The sequence below is a fragment of the Lasioglossum baleicum genome, chromosome 17 (genome assembly GCF_051020765.1).
Source record: "Lasioglossum baleicum chromosome 17, iyLasBale1, whole genome shotgun sequence".
NCBI lineage: Eukaryota > Metazoa > Arthropoda > Insecta > Hymenoptera > Halictidae > Lasioglossum > Lasioglossum baleicum.
Window position 1 is genome coordinate 6,319,798 of NC_134945.1, and position 21,241 is coordinate 6,341,038.

Sequence of the window (21,241 nt, forward strand, 5' to 3'; positions counted from 1 at the left end):
CGACGCGACCGAATCAGCGGGCACGCGGTCCGCTGACAATCGCGGAACTTGTTAAATGTGTCCGGTAACCGGTGCACCACGGATTTCGTGCGTTCGCGGCGCCCGTAATTGCGCGCCCGCGTCAAACAGCAAAATATACAATTTTATCCGAAACTGGACTTCGGATTAAAAGAATCAATGTTCGTACGGTTTCAGTTTATTAATGCAATTTAATTTTATAAAATTAAAGCTGATTAAATGTGCCACAAGATTGATTCGATTTACTTTTTCGCTATCTCGCATAGTTTCCGAGATATCCGCGCTCAAAGTTCAAGTTTTTGCCGTATTTGAGTAGCTAACTCGTCAGCACAATTAGTGCACTTTGAGCGCGGATATCTCGGAAATTATGCGAGATAGCGAAAAACTGAATGGAGTCAATCTTGTGAAACAATTTGTCAGCTTTAATTTTGTGTAGAATGATCTTATCGCTAGGACGCATAGTTTCCGAAATATCCGCGCTCAAAGTTCACTAATTGTGTTGAAGAATTAGCTAGTCAAATAAGGCAAAAACTTGAACTTTGAGCGCGGATATCTCGGAAATTATGCGAGATAGCGAAAAACTGAATGGAATCGATCTTGTAGTACATTTAGTCAGCTTTAATTTTGCATGGAGTGGTCTTATCGCTAGGACGCATAGTTTCCGAGATATCCGCGCTCAAACTTCAGTAATTGTGCTGTAGAGTTAGCTAGTCAAATAAGGCAAAAACTTGAACTTTGAGCGCGGATATCTCGGAAATTATGCGAGATAGCGAAAAACTGAATGCAGTCAATCTTGTAGTAAATTTTGTCAGCTTTAAATTTGTATAGAATGGTCTTATCGCTAGGACGCATAGTTTCCGAATTATCCGCGCGCAAAGTTCACTAATTGTGCTGAAAAGTTAGCTAGTCAAATAAGGCAAAAACTTGAACTTTGAGCGCGGATATCTCGGAAGCTATGAGAGATAGCGAAAAACTGAATGGAGTCAATCTTGTAGTAAATTTTGTCAGCTTTAAATTTGTATAGAATGGTCTTATCGCTAGGACGCATAGTTTCCGAATTATCCGCGCGCAAAGTTCACTAATTGTGCTGAAAAGTTAGCTAGTCAAGTAAGGCAAAAACTTGAACTTTGAGCGCGGATATCTCGGAAATTATGCGAGATAGCGAAAAACTGAATGCAATCAATCTTGTAGTACATTTAGTCAGCTTTAATTTTGCATGGAGTGGTCTTATCGCTAGGATGCATAGTTTCCGAGATATCCGCGCTCAAACTTCAGTAATTGTGCTGTAGAGTTAGCTAGTCAAATAAGGCAAAAACTTGAACTTTGAGCGCGGATATCTCGGAAATTATGCGAGATAGCGAAAAACTGAATGCAGTCAATCTTGTAGTAAATTTTGTCAGCTTTAAATTTGTATAGAATGGTCTTATCGCTAGGACGCATAGTTTCCGAATTATCCGCGCGCAAAGTTCACTAATTGTGCTGAAAAGTTAGCTAGTCAAATAAGGCAAAAACTTGAACTTTGAGCGCGGATATCTCGGAAGCTATGAGAGATAGCGAAAAACTGAATGGAGTCAATCTTGTAGTAAATTTTGTCAGCTTTAAATTTGTATAGAATGGTCTTATCGCTAGGACGCATAGTTTCCGAATTATCCGCGCGCAAAGTTCACTAATTGTGCTGAAAAGTTAGCTAGTCAAATAAGGCAAAAACTTGAACTTTGAGCGCGGATATCTCGAAAATTATGCGAGATAGCGAAAAACTGAATGCAATCAATCTTGTAGTACATTTAGTCAGCTTTAATTTTGCATGGAGTGGTCTTATCGCTAGGATGCATAGTTTCCGAGATATCCGCGCTCAAACTTCAGTAATTGTGCTGTAGAGTTAGCTAGTCAAATAAGGCAAAAACTTGAACTTTGAGCGCGGATATCTCGGAAATTATGCGAGATAGCGAAAAACTGAATGCAGTCAATCTTGTAGTAAATTTTGTCAGCTTTAAATTTGTATAGAATGGTCTTATCGCTAGGACGCATAGTTTCCGAATTATCCGCGCGCAAAGTTCACTAATTGTGCTGAAAAGTTAGCTAGTCAAATAAGGCAAAAACTTGAACTTTGAGCGCGGATATCTCGGAAATTATGCGAGATAGCGAAAAACTGAATGCAGTCAATCTTGTAGTAAATTTTGTCAGCTTTAAATTTGTATAGAATGGTCTTATCGCTAGGACGCATAGTTTCCGAATTATCCGCGCGCAAAGTTCACTAATTGTGCTGAAAAGTTAGCTAGTCAAATAAGGCAAAAACTTGAACTTTGAGCGCGGATATCTCGGAAGCTATGAGAGATAGCGAAAAACTGAATGGAGTCAATCTTGTAGTAAATTTTGTCAGCTTTAAATTTGTATAGAATGGTCTTATCGCTAGGACGCATAGTTTCCGAATTATCCGCGCGCAAAGTTCACTAATTGTGCTGAAAAGTTAGCTAGTCAAATAAGGCAAATACTTGAACTTTGAGCGCGGATATCTCGGAAATTATGCGAGATAGCGAAAAACTGAATGCAATCAATCTTGTAGTACATTTAGTCAGCTTTAATTTTGCATGGAGTGGTCTTATCGCTAGGACGCATAGTTTCCGAGATATCCGCGCTCAAAGTTCAGTAATTGTGCTGTAGAGTTAGCTAGTCAAATAAGACGAAAAATACTTGAACTTTCAGCGCAGATAGGATTTTCACGGGATGGAAATGGATAGTCACTTTACAGGTGGCAGGCAATCGCGAGAGGAATCGCGTTTCAAGAAAGGACGCTGTTATTTTCGGACGTGATCGCGATGATAACTAGAGGTGATTATAGTCGATCTCGGAATAAAAGCCGCGACCGAGAAAAGGGAAACAGAACAGTCGGGGAGAATAAAAGGCCGAAATAAACGGATTTATCATATCGCGGTGGGGAAAGCACCGCGCCGCGTCGCACACACGTTAACGGGGATGGGTTTCAACAAAACAAACGCGTGTCAACCGGCCCACGGTGTTACGCTACGTGCCGTGTAACCTAATTAGTGCTTGACATGCGTGTAATGTTGGCTTTACCGTCATTGCCGTGAGTGCACTTCCACCTGGCTGCTATAAACGCGCGACAAAACATCGATGCGCCATTGTTGTGCACGTGCTTTTCCAAAAATAACAAAATTTCCATTCACTTTCGGAATAATCTGACAAGGATACCGGCTATGGTTACACTGCGGATCCTTATGCGAAATAAAAATGTTCAGCAATAATTGTGGCCAGCAGGCATTTGATCGGAATTGTGAAAAACAATAGTAAGAATTGATTTTTACAACTTTTTTAGCTGGGCCAATAACCAAAATTTCAAAGCTGTGTTTTGTCAACTGGTATAAATTATATACGGTCCGAAAATTTCGTTGAAATTGGTTAAATGGTTTACGAGTTATAAACGATCAAAAATGGTAAAACTTGCCACTTTATGGTACACTGAAAATTACCACTTTTTATCGGTTATAACTCGTAAACCGATTAACCGATTTCAATGAAATTTTCGAAGCGGATGTAATTTATATAAGTGGACAATTTTCGGTTTTGACCCAGCTAAAAAGTTGTACAAATAAATTTCTAAAAATATATTATATATAAATTTAATATTATCGTGGTTTCCTAAAAAGTGTTTTTAAAATATTTTTACTATGTTGTGCTCGATCTACAGAGAATTGTCATGAACGCATAAAATCCTCGGAGTCGAGTTATCAGTATACTTAGCGCGGCCTATAAGGGGGAGGGGGTGTCGTCCCACTCGCTCAGCCTGGTTTCCGAGTGAAATGCTACAGTCGGGAATCGGAACTTCCGGACTATAAGTCAGCCTGCCTCGAAGAAACTTTCGTAAGTGGGCAGTTCTCTTGAGAAATTACTGGCATCAGTCTGCCGTAATCACGGCGCCAGAAGGCTCGCCAGAAATGTAAACGCATATAGTAATTCACTGCTCGCGATGTCTTCTTTGTGGGACAATGGCTCTCGCTGTTGTTTCCTGATGTCCCCGCCCTCCCCTCCCCCATCCCGAGAGCGTGCTTTAATCTCCGTTGACCTAGTCCTCCTGTCTGCTATCCAATTCCCCTTTTTAATTGCTTCTTTATTTCGTAGGACGCGGCTTGATATAATGAGAAACAATTTTGCGGGTTACCCAAGTTTTAAATTGGCGCGAAATAAATGGCCACTCGCCATTTATACTCGCAGAAGTGTTCTAATTCCAGGCGGACTCTCTAGTCCCCTCGATTCGAAGTCTATGTTTACAGAAAATACTAGTCGAACCGTTAATTCATTATTTTTCGAATTAATGCAATTGTTTAGAGTTACTTAAATCATTTATTTCTACATTTCACGATATCTAACCTTACAGTGGTATGATGTTCAACTCGGCGAAAGCATTAATAATCCAATCAACGAATGCTCATAAGGGGGGTGTAGAAGGAAATGGAAGGAACACAATTTTTAACTTTGGGACTTTGTTTGGACTAGTTACGAGGTAATACACTAAAAGTCCCGACTTCTAGAAGGTTTTTCGGTTTTCCGCTTATATCTCGGAAACTATGCGTCCTAGCGATAAAACCATTCTATACAAAATTAAAGCTGACAAAATGTGCCACAAGATTGACTGCATTCAGTTTTTCGCTATCTCGCATAGTTTCCGAGATATCCGCGCTGAAAGTTCAAGTTTTTGCCTTATTTGACTAGCTAACTCTTCAGCACAATTAGTGAACTTTGAGCGCGGATATCTCGGAAACTATGCGTCCTAGCGATAAGACCATTCTGTACAAAATTAAAGCTGGCAAAATGTGCCACAAGATTGATTTAATTCAGTTTTTCGCTATGTCGCGTAGTTCCAGAGATATCCGCGCTCAAAGTTCACTAATTGTGCTGAAGAGTTAGCTGGTTAAATACGCCAATAACTTGAACTTTGAGCGCGAATATCTCGGAAACTATGCGAGATAGTGAAAAACTGAACCGAATCAATCTTGTGGCACAATTTGTCAGCTTTAATTTTGTATAGAATGGCCTTATCGCTAGGACGCATAGTTTCCGAAATATCCGCGCTCAAAGTTCACTAATTGTGCTGAAGAGTTTGCTAGTCAAATAAGGCAAAAACTTGAACTTTGAGCGCGGATATCTCGGAAACTATGCGAGATAGTGAAAAACTGAACCGAATCAATCTTGTGGCACAATTTGTCAGCTTTAATTTTGTATAGAATAGTCTTATCGCTGGGACGCATGGTTTCCGAGATATAAGCGGAAACCCGAAAAAGGGGACCTTCTCACCTCCTAGGAGTGGAGACTTTTAGTATGTTATTTATTTTCCTTCGATTTCCCACTACAACTTTTCGTTGACTGGGCTATAACCCTTTGCAGTGGGAGCTATTTTAACTCTTAGCACTCGAGTGAATTACATTATTCAAAATATTGTTTACATCATTAAGTAAGTCGGTAGCTAATCAATTACTAAATATTTAACTTTTGTATAAGATGTTATTTTTTTATATCCATAATGGAATTGTGTTATAGTTCAGAGAAAATTTACAGATATTTATCAATTAGCATGTTGTGTGACTAATCTGGATGAAAAAATGAAGATGGATGGTATTATTCTGGGTCGAAGGAAATGTTTAATTTTCAAGTTAAAAACAGCCGAGGGATAAATTTAATGAAAATCGGCGAGGTGTAAACTTTTAATTATCAACACGGAACAAATGACAAAAATATATAAATGTGTGTTAAATCGCTCTGAAGTTTCGTGCTAGATTTATCTTCGTTTAATGTCCGTAGCAAAATTCCAGAGCGGCATTAACACGCTTAATTTTGCCCATTTCTCGCGTAACACGTCGTAAATTAATAGCACACGTTTAATGCTATTTCATTCTAACCACTCAGTTAAGTTCTGTTCGTTTCATTTCACATAATGGAATTAAAACATCGTGTTCCGCCCATTCCGCGGAAACTTTCGCATCCGCGTTGGCTAACGGCGAGACTTACAGATTCGTCTTGTTGAATCTTTGCGGTTTCCCTGGGTTTCCTCTGTGTATCCATCGCGGCGCGAGTTCGTCAGGTGTGCTGTCAAGCGGAAAATCGCCCGAGGGGCCACCGCAGCGTTTCCGTTTTATGAATTAACCTGTGTAAAAGAACGGACCGGTGCGGTGTCGGCTGTGTCCTGAGGTTAAAGGATCTCTCGCAGGACCAACAAGAATGTTCGCGAGACGGCAAAGCACTCGCAACAGTGGAATTTATGTGGTTCTTCACGCCAGCGCGCAAAAATTTTGCTAAAACGCCGTGTAATTTAATGCGTAGCCTAACGTGTTGCTTAATGGAATCTCTTTGGTCAATCTTGACGTCTTGCCGTCGACGCAACGAACACTTTCGTCTGATGGAAGAAGTGAAAATATGTACACAGAAATCATGATATAACAGTAAAACCTTTTAAGGCTGCTCTTTACTTTATCGGACTCAAAATTTCTGTCTTTCTACTATAAATTATGATGTATTTGGTATGCAATCCAGTAGATTTCTACCCGGAGAACCTCCAGATCCAAGTTTCGATCCTGTAGAATCAATGGTTCAGGAGTTATGGTTGCTTGAAGTTGAGCATTTCTCAGTTTCAGGGCCCTTAACTGTCAAAAACACTGAAAAATGCTCAACTTTAAGCAACCATAACTCCTGAACCATTGATCCTACAGGATCGAAACTTGGATCTAGAGTTTCTCCGGGTAGAAATCTACTGGGATCACATGCCAAATACGTAATCGCAGTCACGTGGTTGGCAACCGAGCAACATTGACTTTTCCGGTTGTTATGAAAATCGATCGGATTGGAAGTGAACCGTTCAGGTGTTCTCGATCGTAACATCTTGCCCGCTTGTTGGATTTATATCTATCGTGACGAAATAGCCTGTATACCGGCTTTCAATTTCGCCGTTCACCCGAACACGCCTGCGATACGAAAACACGGTGCACACGTAATAGGAGTACAACGTACACCGGACTTCCGTCATATGTTACTGTCAACAGCATCGTTTATTTACGTGCATACCGAGCTGTCTGTACATGCACACACACACACACACATACCTCCGCCATGCGCACACTTTTCGGTTTTACTGGGTTAACGTCGACGAAAACCCAGATTTTCCCGTGTTTTCATCGGGGATACAGCCGAGGTGTAAACAAATCCTGGTAAACCGTCCTCGAAGTCAACCATCCTGTCCACCGGAGACCTCTATTACGGATTAACCCATTCCGACGCAACGATTCGTGAATTAGCCGGTTAGTTACATGCACTGCACTGTAATCTGCGACTAAATTACCGACGAAACCGTGCCTAATACGGTTTCATTCATAATCGTCTCCCCTTAAATCAGAATACGACGTTTGGTGCCTCCACTTTTTAGCTTGGCAACCGTGCAGTGGATCCGAAACGTATTTTTAAACAGTACATTTCCGATTTGCAAAAAATTCTACATATTTGCCTCGCGATTCAAATTTACGGTTCCAGTGATTACAACTTTCTTAGTGTAGTTCGTAATTTCTTTAAAAAACTATACACGGTGTCCAAAACCACCCGTAGGATCAATAGTTCAGGAGTTATGGTTGCTTAAAGTTGAGCATTTTTCTCGGTATCCGTCAAAAACACTGAATAAAGCTCAATTTTAAGCGACCATAACTCCTGAACCATGGATCCTACAGGATCGACACTACCGCAGATAGTAGATTTGTACACGGCGCGGATGCAGATCGAAGTTTCGATATTGTAGGATCAGTGGTTCAGCAGTTATGGTTGTTTAAAGTTGAGCATTTTTAACAGGTGAGGGCGCCGTCACAAAACTGGAAATATGCTCAACTTTAAGTGACCATAACTCCTGAACTATTGATCCTAGAGGTTCGAAACTTCATCTACAGGTCCTCCGGGTACAAATCTACTGGATTACATACGAAATACATCATAATTTATAGGAAAAAGGTACTTTTTTTGAGTTTACCCGAATGTTGTACCTGAATTCCAATAAACTGGAGTGGAATACAAATTTATTTTCTTTCTTATAATACGTAGTACGTTGAAAATAATATGACAGTATTCTTAATCTCTTCTAACGTGTTTACTATTTTAAATTACACTTACCCGTTTTTGTCATATTTTTCTCGTGTAGAGAGAAATTGAAACTGTCTCGTGTTTCTGCATAGCACGCGCAATATCCCCGGTACCTAATAGAAACGCGTTCTCAGATGGATGTAAGTTCAGTGGTAGGCGCGAGAGAGTAAACGAGGATCCTCGCGGAGATGTGGCCGCGTTGCGCGCCGCGAGAGGAAGATTAACGCGGAAACTCGCGTGAAGGATCGGCCTCGGAGAAACGAAAAATGAGCAGCGCGGCGCGGCGGGCCGGGGGCATGAAAAATTCAAGTATGATGCAAATCCGAGACACGCCTGACAGGGCTTTTTTTTCTGTTGGTCCTTTTGTACGCGGAAAGTGTCGGTCCTGTAAGAATAGAGAATTCCTTTAGCGACCTCTCTCTACGCGAGAGTTTAATACGTGCTTGGTATTTTGCATTTGAAAATGTGGCGGCACGTCGCGGCACTCCGACGAGAATACTGCCGCGCGGCTCGAAATTTATGCTCCTTGCTAAAATTGAAATTTCGTCGTCGCCGGATTTTCAAATAAGGTCACCGCTTTTCTTCGACTGTCGTACACTTGCCCGGTTTAATAACCCGACGCCGCACAGTGGGCTAAACCAAAGAATTCAGTGTTAAAATCAAAGAACTATCGATAGTAATCAGATGGGGCGATGATTTTTTTAAAGATTACAGCTAAAATTTCAAGCAGAATTCACGCGACGCTTTTGGAACGCCCTGCACATCGACAACAACAAAAGTAAACATTTATTTCGGTCCAAAATAAGTTAAATTCTTCGCACGACGCTTTTGGAACGCCCTGTACATCGACAACAACAAAGCAAACTTTTATTTCGGTCCAAAAGAAGTTAAATTCTTCGCACGACGCTTTTGGAACGCCCTGTACATCGACAACAACAAAGCAAACTTTTATTTCGGTCCAAAAGAAGTTAAATTATTCGCACGACGCTTTTGGAACGCCCTGTACATCGACGACAACAAAGCAAACTTTTATTCCGTTTCAAAAGAAGTTAAATGATTAGCACGACGCTTTGGAACGCCCTGTATGTCGACAACAACAAAGTAAACATTTATTTCAGTCCAAAAAAAATAAAATGATTCACACGACGCATTTGAAACGCCCTGTACATCGACAACAACAAAGCAAACTTTTATTTCGGTCCAAAAGAAGTTAAATTCTTCGCACGACGCTTTTGGAACGCCCTGTACATCGACGACAACAAAGCAAACTTTTATTCCGTTTCAAAAGAAGTTAAATGATTAGCACGACGCTTTGGAACGCCCTGCATGTCGACAACAACAAAGTAAACATTTATTTCAGTCCAAAAAAAATAAAATGATTCACACGACGCATTTGAAACGCCCTGTACATCGACAACAACAAAGCAAACTTTTATTTCGGTCCAAAAGAAGTTAAATTCTTCGCACGACGCTTTTGGAACGCCCTGTACATCGACGACAACAAAGCAAACTTTTATTCCGTTTCAAAAGAAGTTAAATGATTAGCACGACGCTTTGGAACGCCCTGTATGTCGACAACAACAAAGTAAACACTTATTTCAGTCCAAAAAAAATAAAATGATTCACACGACGCATTTGAAACGCCCTGTACATCGACAACAACAAAGTAAACTTTTATTTCGGTCCAAAAGAAGTTAAATTCTTCGCACGACGCTTTTGGAACGCCCTGTACATCGACGACAACAAAGCAAACTTTTATTCCGTTTCAAAAGAAGTTAAATGATTAGCACGACGCTTTGAAACGCCCTGTACATCGACAACAACAAAGCAAACATTTATTTCGGTCCAAAAGAAATTAAATGATTTACAATGACGCTTCTGGAACACCCTGTATATCGACAACAAAGTAAACTCTACTTTTGTCAGCAGGAGAACGAAATGCTCCTCTTAAAATGTGAAGACGTAGGACCACAGCTCAAGGATGAGTGGTAGTTGCAGGATGAGAACGTCGGAAAGACTAATGGTGGATTTCTTTTCGCTGCTTACCCTTTTTCTCGTTTCCCGGGCCGCCACCACCGCACCGTTTCCGCGCCTTTTCCCACGAATAATTCCTTATCCACCTGCATGCCGGGGGTTAAACTTTTTGAATCTACGACGCCGCCATTGGCCCCGGCTATTTTCTTCGGGGAGACCGCGATTGATATTTCCCAACACCGATATTTTCCGGGGAAAGTCCGGAAGTTTAATTGCGGCTCGAGGAGAGCACGAGGATGAACCTAAGTTTCCCGTCCGTCATATAATCGAACGGTTTAGACTTTAGAGGACGCCGGGGCAAACTGGTCCCGCGATATTTACAGTTAGGAACATAACTGATCACTAAACTGTGGATCTTTATGAAAAATAAAAATTATTTTGATTATTTTTTAGATTGCAAGAAATAGGAACCACTTCGATTGTTATTTCTTCCCTTAAATTTTATCTTCCCAACTTTTTAGCTGGGTCAATAACGAAAATTGTCCACTTGTATAAATTACATCCGCTCCGAAAATTTCATTGAAATTGGTTAACTGGTTCACGAGTTACAAACGATCAAAAGTGGTAAAACTGGCCACTTTATGGTGCACTAGAAATTACCACTTTTGATCGATTATACCTCGTGAACCAATTAACCAATTTCAATGAAATTTTCGGAGCGCATATAATTTATACCAGTTGACAAAACACATCTTTTCAATTTTTGTAAAAATGCATTTTTTCAATTTTGCTCAATTTTGCTGTAAATGCATAATGATCTGCAAGTCTAATAATGAATAATGAATGAATTTGACTTGCAAATGGGCGAATTCGGAGTACAAAGAAATGGATGAAACAATTATCTCGAATATTTTGTTTGCAAGTGCATAAGATAATGATGATGATAATGAATAGACTTTACATTTATGCAAAATAAAAATTGTCTGCGTCGATTGTAAAAAATAGAAACTAAATTGAATGTTACTTCTTCCCTCCAATCTTTAATTTTTTAAAATTTTCTAACAATGTTGTGTTGCATCTTCTTTTATTTTGCTATAAATGCATAAAGATCCGGAGTCTATTTACAACTAATAATCGGAACTTTTATCCCTGGTCTCCCGTGCATTATTTGTTCGAGCAATGTTTCAATTGTTTCGCTCTCCGTGGAGATCCGGCATTTCCAGACACGGGAGCAGAATTTGCTAGAGAATAGGACAATCAGTTGCACGATTCAGTCCGAGGAAAAGATTTAAAATTCTCTGCGGAGGTCGCGGTCGTATCAATTTCGTCCTATACCCTATAATGCGAGCCCTAAATTGCGCTGGATATCATAATAATCTGCAATTTCGGGAGGTATCCCCGTAGTCTAGAGGGAAATTCAACTTTACATGCAAATTTCCAGCCGCGTGTAGCTCGTCGTCGTCGCCGCCGCTCGATCTTTCACCTATGAAAATAGATCCACGCTCTGTGTCTCGCTGTCGAGGGTAATACGATTTCTCTATAACGCGATCAAAGTTTTCAACATGTTCAGTCCCGTAAGAACTAAACTTTCTAACGGGCTTCAAATACACCCCGAGCCATCTCGAAGTTTTGGATATACAGTTACGACCATAACTGATCACTAGACTATGCATCTCTGATAAAAATGGCTACACACAATTTAAATAAATTATTGTGTGGCAATAAAATTGAAAAATAAATCGGAGTGCAAAGGGCTAATGGGTAAAATTCATTTGCAAACGGGTGAAATTAATATTCAAAAGGGTCAAATTAATTTGCAAAAGGATGAAATTTATTTGCGAAGGTTGCATTTGACTTGCAAAAGGGTGAAATTAATTTTCAAACGGGTAAAATTAATTTAAAAAGGGTGAAATTAATTTGCGAAAGGGTAAAATTCTGTTTCATTGATTAAACTATTTGTGAAAATTTTAATCGAGCAGTTGTACATCTACCGGTAGAGGAAGCGGAGATTTTCAGAGATACTAATTAAGATTCTTGCAGGAAATATTTTCCGATTAATTTTCCCATTCGAAAGGACACACGCGGAGCCTTTCCTACTGCAGCACTGTTTTATTTATGAAACTATTTGCGCGGAACTTCCACTCCGGTAATTCTGCTTGCTGGTTTATGAAGCGGACATTTTGAAGTGGCAACTAAAATCCGCAAGAGACATTTTCTAATTAATATTTCTGATTCTCGCAGCCTCCGATTTGTCAGTTATTACGGACTTCAAAAAGAAATTGGAGCTTCCGAGTCCGCTGTGAACGGAAAATATTTTCCGGCAGCGGATGTTCATTTTCCTCTTCTTACCAACTATGATGTTTAATGGTCTGAGGAAGCTTCGATCTTTTTCTCGCCGTAGCATGCTCTCTGAAATAAGAGTGAGTATTGATCTACATCGGCTTTTGAGGCAACTCCCTCGCAACGTGTGCCCCCGGGCCTGAAAGAAAAGGTACACACTGCGGACACGGAACTCATTTACCGGTTCATTCATTCGAAGAATCAAGAATGAAAGGTGGTTGCTCACTGTGGAGCGGGCTCGACGTGCCAGATCGAGTTCTTGGATAAAGAGTTCCGATCAGTTATCAACGACGACCGCCCATTTTCCCATTTATGGCTGCGCTCGTTGTATGACAGACCGTTGCCCCATTGCCTTTCGCGAACCAAACCCGATATGCTTCGACAACGCATTTTACTGTCCACGGTTGCTCCTTCGATTATTCTGCAACAGAAAATTCAACGCGACGTTTATGTAGAATTTGGCAAGTCGAGATCGACAGCAATAAATTCACGGGTGCCTTAACCATTAATAATCTATATACACTCTGAAAATTTCATTGAAATTAGTTCGGTTTAATTTCAACTTCAATTTCAACTCTTCCATTTAAACTTCAATTATTCAATTTCATTTCATTAATTACAACTTCAATTCGTTCATTTCAACTCTTCAATTTGAATTTCAACATCAATTTTTCCATTTCAACATCATTTTCAATTTCAATTTTCCCATTTCACCTTTAATTTCAACTTCAATTTCTACTCTTCCATTTCAATTTCAATTTTTCAATTTTAATTCGTTAATTTCAACTTTTCGATTTCAATTTCAACATCAATTTTTCCATTTCAACTTCAATTTCAATTTCAATTTTTCCATTTCAACTTTAATTTCAACTTCAATTTCTACTCTTCCATTTCAATTACAATTTTTCAATTTTAATTCGTTAATTTCAACTTTTCGATTTCAATTTCAACATCAATTTTTCCATTTCAACTTCATTTTCAATTTCAATTTTTCCATTTCAACTTTAATTTCAACTTCAATTTCTACTCTTCCATTTCAATTTCAATTTTTCAATTTTAATTCGTTAATTTCAACTCTCCGATTTCAATTTCAACATCAATTTTTCCATTTCAACTTCAATTTCAATATCAACTGTTCAACTTCATTTTCAATTTCAATTTTTCCATTTCAACTTTAAGTTCAACTTCAATTTCTACCCTTCCATTTCAACTTCAATTTCAACCCTTCCATTTCAACTTCAATTTCTACTCTTCCATTTCAACTTCAATTTTTCAATTTCAACTTCAATTCGTTAATTTCAATACTTCAATTTCAACTTCAATTTTCCAATTTCCACTTCAATTTTTGAGTTTCAACATCAATTTCTCAATTTCAACATCAGTTTTTCGAATCCCACATCACTTTCAACATCAATTTCTCAATTTCAACTTCAAGTTTTCAATTTCCACTTCAAGTTTTCAATTTCCACTTCAATTTCTCAATTTCAACATCAATTTCTTAATTTCAACATCAATTTTTCAATTTCAACTTGAAGTTTTCAATTACCACTTCAATTTTTGAGTTTCAACATCAATTTCTCAATTTCAACTTCAATTCCAACATCAACTTTTCAGTTTCCACTTCAAGTTTTCAATTTCCACTTCAATTTTTGAGTTTCAACATCGATTTCTCAATTTCAACATCAGTTTTTCAAATCTCACATCACTTTCAACATCAATTTCTCAATTTCAACATCAATTTTTCAAATCCCACTTCACTTTCAACTTCAATTTCAATAAGCGCAACTAGAAAAGTCGCAAGTTTCGTATTGAATTAATATTCAGCGACCACATTTTTGGAACCAGGGACAAAGTAGAAAAAAAATTCCACTCTCGTACGTTCCACGAAGTAAATATGTTCTGGAGTCCAGATTCAAACTGAAAACTTCAAGAGCTTTTTGTACGGCACTGAGCAAGTTTTGCACCCGCGCACGAGGTATGACATCTTTTTCTTTCTTCCTGTTTTCTCTGGTAAGAATACGAACTAGGTCGTTCGAAGCGCCGACTTATGTTCAATCACGTAACGTATTGCTGGCATATGAACCGCGCGTTATTGTGACGTATTTCTACCGATGGTGTATATCGGATTGTCATACGTTTTGCGGTTGTTCAAACTGCCCTGGGAAGACGAAGAAAGCAAGAGAAGTTTATATGTTCATCATTATGTAAAACGTATAGTTCACACGTTCTTAGTTTATTAAAGAAGTAAACGATACTAATAATCTTTATGCAAAATAAAAATTGTCTTGTATAGTTTAGTATTTTACGTCTAACAAATAAGTTGAAAATATGCATCTGGTCGGAATTGTGATAAGCAATACTAAAAATTGATTTTTACAACTTTCTTAGCTGGGTCAATGATGAAAATCGTCAACTTGTGTAAATTATATCCGCTCCGAAAATTTCATTGAAATTGGTTAATTGGTTTACGAGTTATAAGCGATCAAAAATGGTAAAACTCGCCACTTTATGATGCAGTGAAAATTACCACTTTCGATCGATTATAACTCGTGAACCAATTAACCAATTTCAATGAAATTTTCAGAGCGTATATAATTTATATAGGCCCAGCTAAAAAAGTTGTAAAAATCAATTTTTACTACCGTTTTTCACAATTCCGTCGAACTGCATTTTTTCAACATAATTTTTACAGATCATTTACTAAACTAATTCTTGTAGCCTCACAGAGAAATCGAAGTCGTTTGGTCCATTCATAAAAAAGTTGTTCTGATTTAAAGTGTGTGGAATCAGTTATATTTGAACTAATGATTATTTAATATTTCTGTTGTACAATATAAATATATCTACAAAATATATATTTAAATTTGAACTAATGATTGTTTAATTATTATGTTGCAGGTGAGTGTTCCTTGTATTTACAACTTTCCAAAATCCAACGTCAACTACGAACAGAAAACCTGGAATCGTATTGTAAGTAAATTTCTTAACAGTTATAAATATTTATATTCTATATAAATTTATTTTAAACCTCGCTCTATCACTTAAGATTTGTCAGGTAATTTGCTTGAATAAAACTGGCACGTTCTTCCACACGTGAGCGATTGCAAATATATTCGATTTTTATCCCGATACAAAATGGCCAACATATAGACCCGACTATAATTCCTGGCAGAGACTCATATTTCTTACATATAGCGTTCGTAAGTAGATACGGGGACACAGCGTGCAGAGAATAGAAAATGTTCAGCTGCGTACACGGGGCACAACTTATGCGAAAGGCAAATTCTAGGAACTGGAACACGCGAATTTTATTTTGCACAGAGAGTACACCCCGATAGATGCATAGTTTTTGCATAACTTGTACAAACTCTGGATAAATGAAAAATGGAATAACTTAGGAAGAGCGTTTCAGATTTCGTCGTGCAGCCTGTTGGAAACGTGTTTGATATTTTCCTAGACGTAATTTTAATACTGTAGAAATATTAATTAAATTGATTTCATGTTCTAATTACTTCCGTACAATGCTCAAGGTTTATCAGTGCCCCTGATAGACTTACAGAATAAATAGAACGTAACAATTTTAAGGTTAGAGCTTAGTTCTTCGCGCGAAAAAACGTCGAAAAATCGGTTTTTATTTTTTTTAATAACGGCGCACCAAACGAAAAAATCTGAAAAAATTCATGGACAATACCTATAATAATATACCGCTACTGTAAAAATATAAATGTTGTCACTCTAGAATTTCCACGTGAAATCTGCATTTTTTCGATTTTTTTGAGGTTTCTGATTTTTTTCATTCAGGATTTTCACTTTAAAAGTCTGAAAAAATTCATGGACAATACCTATAACAATATATCGCTACTGTAAAAATATAAATGTTGTCACTCTAGAATTTCCACGTGAAATCTGCATTTTTTCGATTTTTTTGAGGTTTCTGATTTTTTACAAGCAGGATTTTCACTTTAAAAATCTGAAAAAATTCATGGACAATACCTATAACAATATATCGCTACTGTAAAAATATAAATGTTGTCACTCTAGAACTTCCACGTGAAATCTGCATTTTTCCGATTTTTTTGGGGTTTATGATTTTTTACAAGCAGGATTTTCATTTTAAAAATCTGTAACCACTTGCAAAGTATGTATTTAGGTTCTTGACATGTGTCAGATTTTTCTCAGAATTTCTAAACGTCATTAACTAGGGAAAATAGGCCAAAAACTGATTTTTCGATTTTACCCCATAACTAAAGGTAATGGGTACTACCGACGTAGTTCCCTTCGGTAACTTCCGAACGAAACAAGGAGAGCTCGGTCGAAGAATTTAAGCATGGTCGACGAAACGTGAATACCGTGCACGCGGTAAATCGGTCGCAGTTTCTTCCTCTCGGATCAATTGAAAAACTTTTCATCATATTCGAAGAAATATCCTGAATCCGTCTTCCCCAAGTTTCAACCGAGGAGATCTGTTTTCCCGTGGGGATCATCCGGCACGAGTAGTTTAACCTGCGACGGCACTAGTGTGGCGAAATAACGAAACTTGTGACAAACTGGATCAAGTTTAATTGAAACGATTCTCGATTCCGCTGAATTTTCGTCTTTACGCGCGTTTCCTTCTATTTTATTTTATAGAAATTCCAAGTTGTTCGGGAGGGGGGGGGGGCGCGATATTTGAACTTGTTTCGTTTTTCGATACTTGAAATATTTCTGTTAATTTTCATCTCGACTAAATAAACGTTCAAACGAAATGTTCAATCGAACAAAAAGTTTTCAGTAATTATTATTGCGAACAGGTCTGCGTCCCCCGATTTTGATGAAATTTTAATATGTTATACAGCAACACATTTTGAACAACTTTTTCCTTTTCCAATATAGGGGGGTCGCTTTTAGTTTTCGAGATATTTGCAGAAAACTATCGCTAATACTGTATTGAATTTTTCGTATTCTTGCACGCTCCGTGGTAACGTACTTACAAGCAAAATGTAAACAAACCCCGCGCCGGTACAGGCTTACGTTGCCGCGGAGCGTGCAAGAATACGAAAAATTCAATACAGTATTAGCGATAGTTTCTCGCAAATATCTCGAAAACTAAAAGCGACCCCCGTATATTGGAAAAGGAAAAAGTTGTTCAAAATATGTTGCTGTATAACATATTAAAATTTCATCAAAATCGGGGGACGCAGACCTGTTCGCAATAATTACAAAGTTTTCAAATGACCACCCTGTATAGTAGCATATACTGGACTATTTTAGAATATAGTAGTATCCATACTACGATTTTGAATTTTCTAGTTGTGGTTTCACGAATTATTTCAATTCCGTGCGAATTTTTGAAAGGAACATTCTGCACTGGACGCGTCAAGGGTGCAATCTGTGACCCCATTAAAAATTGGAACCCACGAAAAGATCCTGAAAGTATGCGGGGAAGTTGAGCGAAGTTTCAGGATCGATGGGGATAATCAGAACTCGAACGGAAAAAAAAGAGATTACGAGGAGTGGACAACGAATAGATCACGTCAGGGAGGGGTGAAAAATGGCGAACGGCAGAGTGATTAGGAAAGTGCTTAGAGCGTACGAGCCACGGGCATCGTGACGCACCCCTAGGTGTCCTACTTTGCTATAGATCGCGTAGCACGACCGAAAAAAAACAAATAAAAAAAAAAACAGCGAACAGCTCGTGTTTTGTGCAAACCAGCCGGAAATAATTTAATTCGGGTGTGTCACGAATTGGCGAACGTCGAAAAAGCCGTCGGTAAAGTTAACTGCAACTAGAAATATTCGTAATCGAATGCATGTATCGCGCCGTCCGAAATGCACGAAAGCTCACTTCGTTGTTGCAATAATGTTCTCCCGGTTGTTACGGAATTCTCCGACGCTCCGATATTTAATAATGGAAAACGCGAAATTGAAATGGAGGCGATGCGATACGGGGCACAGCCCGGGTGTTTTCAACCCGTATATAGAAAGTTTAGCCAGATACAGAAACGGAGAGAGGGCGGGAAAATTGGTCGCGCGTAAACTCGGGACCTAACTTGACACGGCTCAGCCCGGTGAGACATATAAGTTGTGGTTCGAGTGCAGCTTTCCTTCTCGCCGGATTCCAAGCTCATCGTTCGACCCCCTAGGAAATTGCAAGTGGTCCTTTTCGAACGCGTCGACGAAGAGTATCAGTGCTACCGTCCGCGTATCAAATCGGATTCATGTAAACCCGCCCCGCAAAACCTCTGTCCTATTTCCGGATTTGTTATGATTAGACTGCGATTGGAATCTAGTAGAATATACTAGAATGTACTGGGATATACATTAATATACAAGAATGCATGTAGTATGATATACCTCAATGTTCGGGAATGTACTAGACTATGCTAGAATGTACCAGAATCCACCAGAATATACAAGAATGTAGCAGAATGTACCAGAATATACAAGAATGTACCAGAATATACAAGAATGTACCAGACTATACAAGAATGTACCAGACTATACAAGAATGTACCAGAATATACAAGAGTGTACTAGAATATACAAGAATATACCAGAATACATATAGAATGTACCAGGATATACATTAATATACAAGAATACATGTATTATGATATACCAGAATGTATTACACTATAGTAAAATATACTATAATAGAATATATCAGAATCCACCAGAATATACAAGAATGTAGCAGAATATACAAGAATGTACCAGACTATACAAGAATGTACCATACTATACAAGAATGTACCAGAATATACAAGAGTGTACTAGAATATACAAGAATATACCAGAATACATATAGAATGTACCAGGATATACATTAATATACAAGAATACATGTATTATGATATACCAGAATGTATTACACTATAGTAAAATATACTATAATAGAATATATCAGAATCCACCAGAATATACAAGAATGTAGCAGAATATACAAGAATGTACCAGAATATACCAGAATATACCAGAATACATATAGAATGTACCAGGTTATACATTAATATACAATAATACATGTACTATGATATACCAGAATGTATTACACTATAGTAAAATATACTAGAATATACAAGAATGTACCAGAATATACAAGAGTGTACCAGAATATACCAGAATACATATAGAATGTACCAAGATATACATTAATATACAAGAATACATGTACTATGATATACCAGAATGTATTACACTATAGTAAAATATACTAGATTATATCAGAATCCACCAGAATATACAAGAGTGTACCAGAATATACCAGAATACATATAGAATGTACCAGGTTATACATTAATATACAAGAATACATGTACTATGATATACCAGAATGTATTACACTATAGTAAAATATACTAGAATATACAAGAATGTACCAGAATATTCTAGTATACTGTAATATATTCAAGTATATTCTATTACACTATATTCAAGTATATTGTACTATATTCTAATACATCCTACTACTATATTCTAATATATTGCAGTATATTCTACTACATTTTTTTTTGTAGTACATTCCAGTATATTTTGTAATATATTCCAGTATATTGCATTATGTTCCAGAATATTCTACTATATTCAAGTATATTGTAGTATATTCTACTGCATTCACTAATATATTCCTGTATATTCTAATATATTTCAGTATATTCTACTGTATTGTTCCACAACATTCAAGTATGTATATTGTAATATATTCTACAATTTATCTGGCAATTTTTAGTTTCAAATACTACCGTTCACCTTCATGCAGAATTGCTCAATAATTTTCTAACGGATAAGGAAAATTGTACGACGTTCGATATAAAAACATTCTCCTAACAACTCGAAAGGTATTCATACAACGTTTCCGCATTTTTCCGTTGGTGGCAGACCGCGAGAATCGAGAAGGGAGAAAGAGATCTAGGGGCGGGATCGAGCGGTTTCTAACTGGGTCTGCCGTACAGTCGATGAATATTCATATCCGTTTAATGCAACCACCATCTTTCAGGCCGACAACCCCACGCGCATCAGCGAAGTGCTCGCGAGAGCACGCGAGCTCTCGGGACGGCATGCGTCGCGACGCGCGACGATTCCTTCCACTCCGTCGCTGGTTTTCCACGAGGTATCCGGAACGTCATTTTCGCGATTCGAGGACAGGAAACCATTTACGATCGAGCGTCGCCACCCCTTGCCTTCTCGTTACCTTGCCGGCGCGTTGCGTTCAAAGCACTTTGTAATGAACGTAAAACGAGACTGATCGCGCGCCGTACGGCAAACGCCGCTCTCGTCGTGCTCGACGTTGAAAGGCACCGTAAATTGAGGAGGCCGATTTATAGCGAGAAAATGTCATTAAACAAACGAAAATTAACCGTCACGGTTTACTGAAACGCACCTGGGCTCTGCGACGATAAAACGTAAAATAGGGGAAGATTGATATTATACAATGTGAGGTGTTCGATACACTCTTGTACGTTTCACAGAACAAACAAAGGAGAAGCGTATAGCGTAAAGTGTGGACATTGTTTCAAGTTTACTTATTGACCTGAAATTATTTTATTAACCCTTTGCTATTTTCACTGGAAAAATTAAACATTTCTTCCGAACTAGAATACAGTATTTTATGGATAATTGTCCCGAACACGGGTCTGCTCAAGGACAATTATCCGCCGGGGATACTATTCTTCGAGTTTTGCCGAACGTAGAAAAGGACAGTGGAGATTGAGAGGCCTCGTTCGCCGAGAAGTGTAAACAAAACCACTACAATCTACTATATTCCAGTATATTCTACTAGTATCTACTATATTCTAATATATTT

At 38.2% G+C, this 21,241-nt stretch overlaps 1 protein-coding gene across 4 annotated transcripts in view; it reads left to right on the forward strand.

The window, feature by feature from the left end:
* LOC143217609 (uncharacterized) overlaps positions 1 to 21,241 on the forward strand; it is a 380,663-nt gene that overhangs the window by 37,439 nt on the left and 321,983 nt on the right. The gene's annotated exons all lie outside the window — the stretch shown is intronic.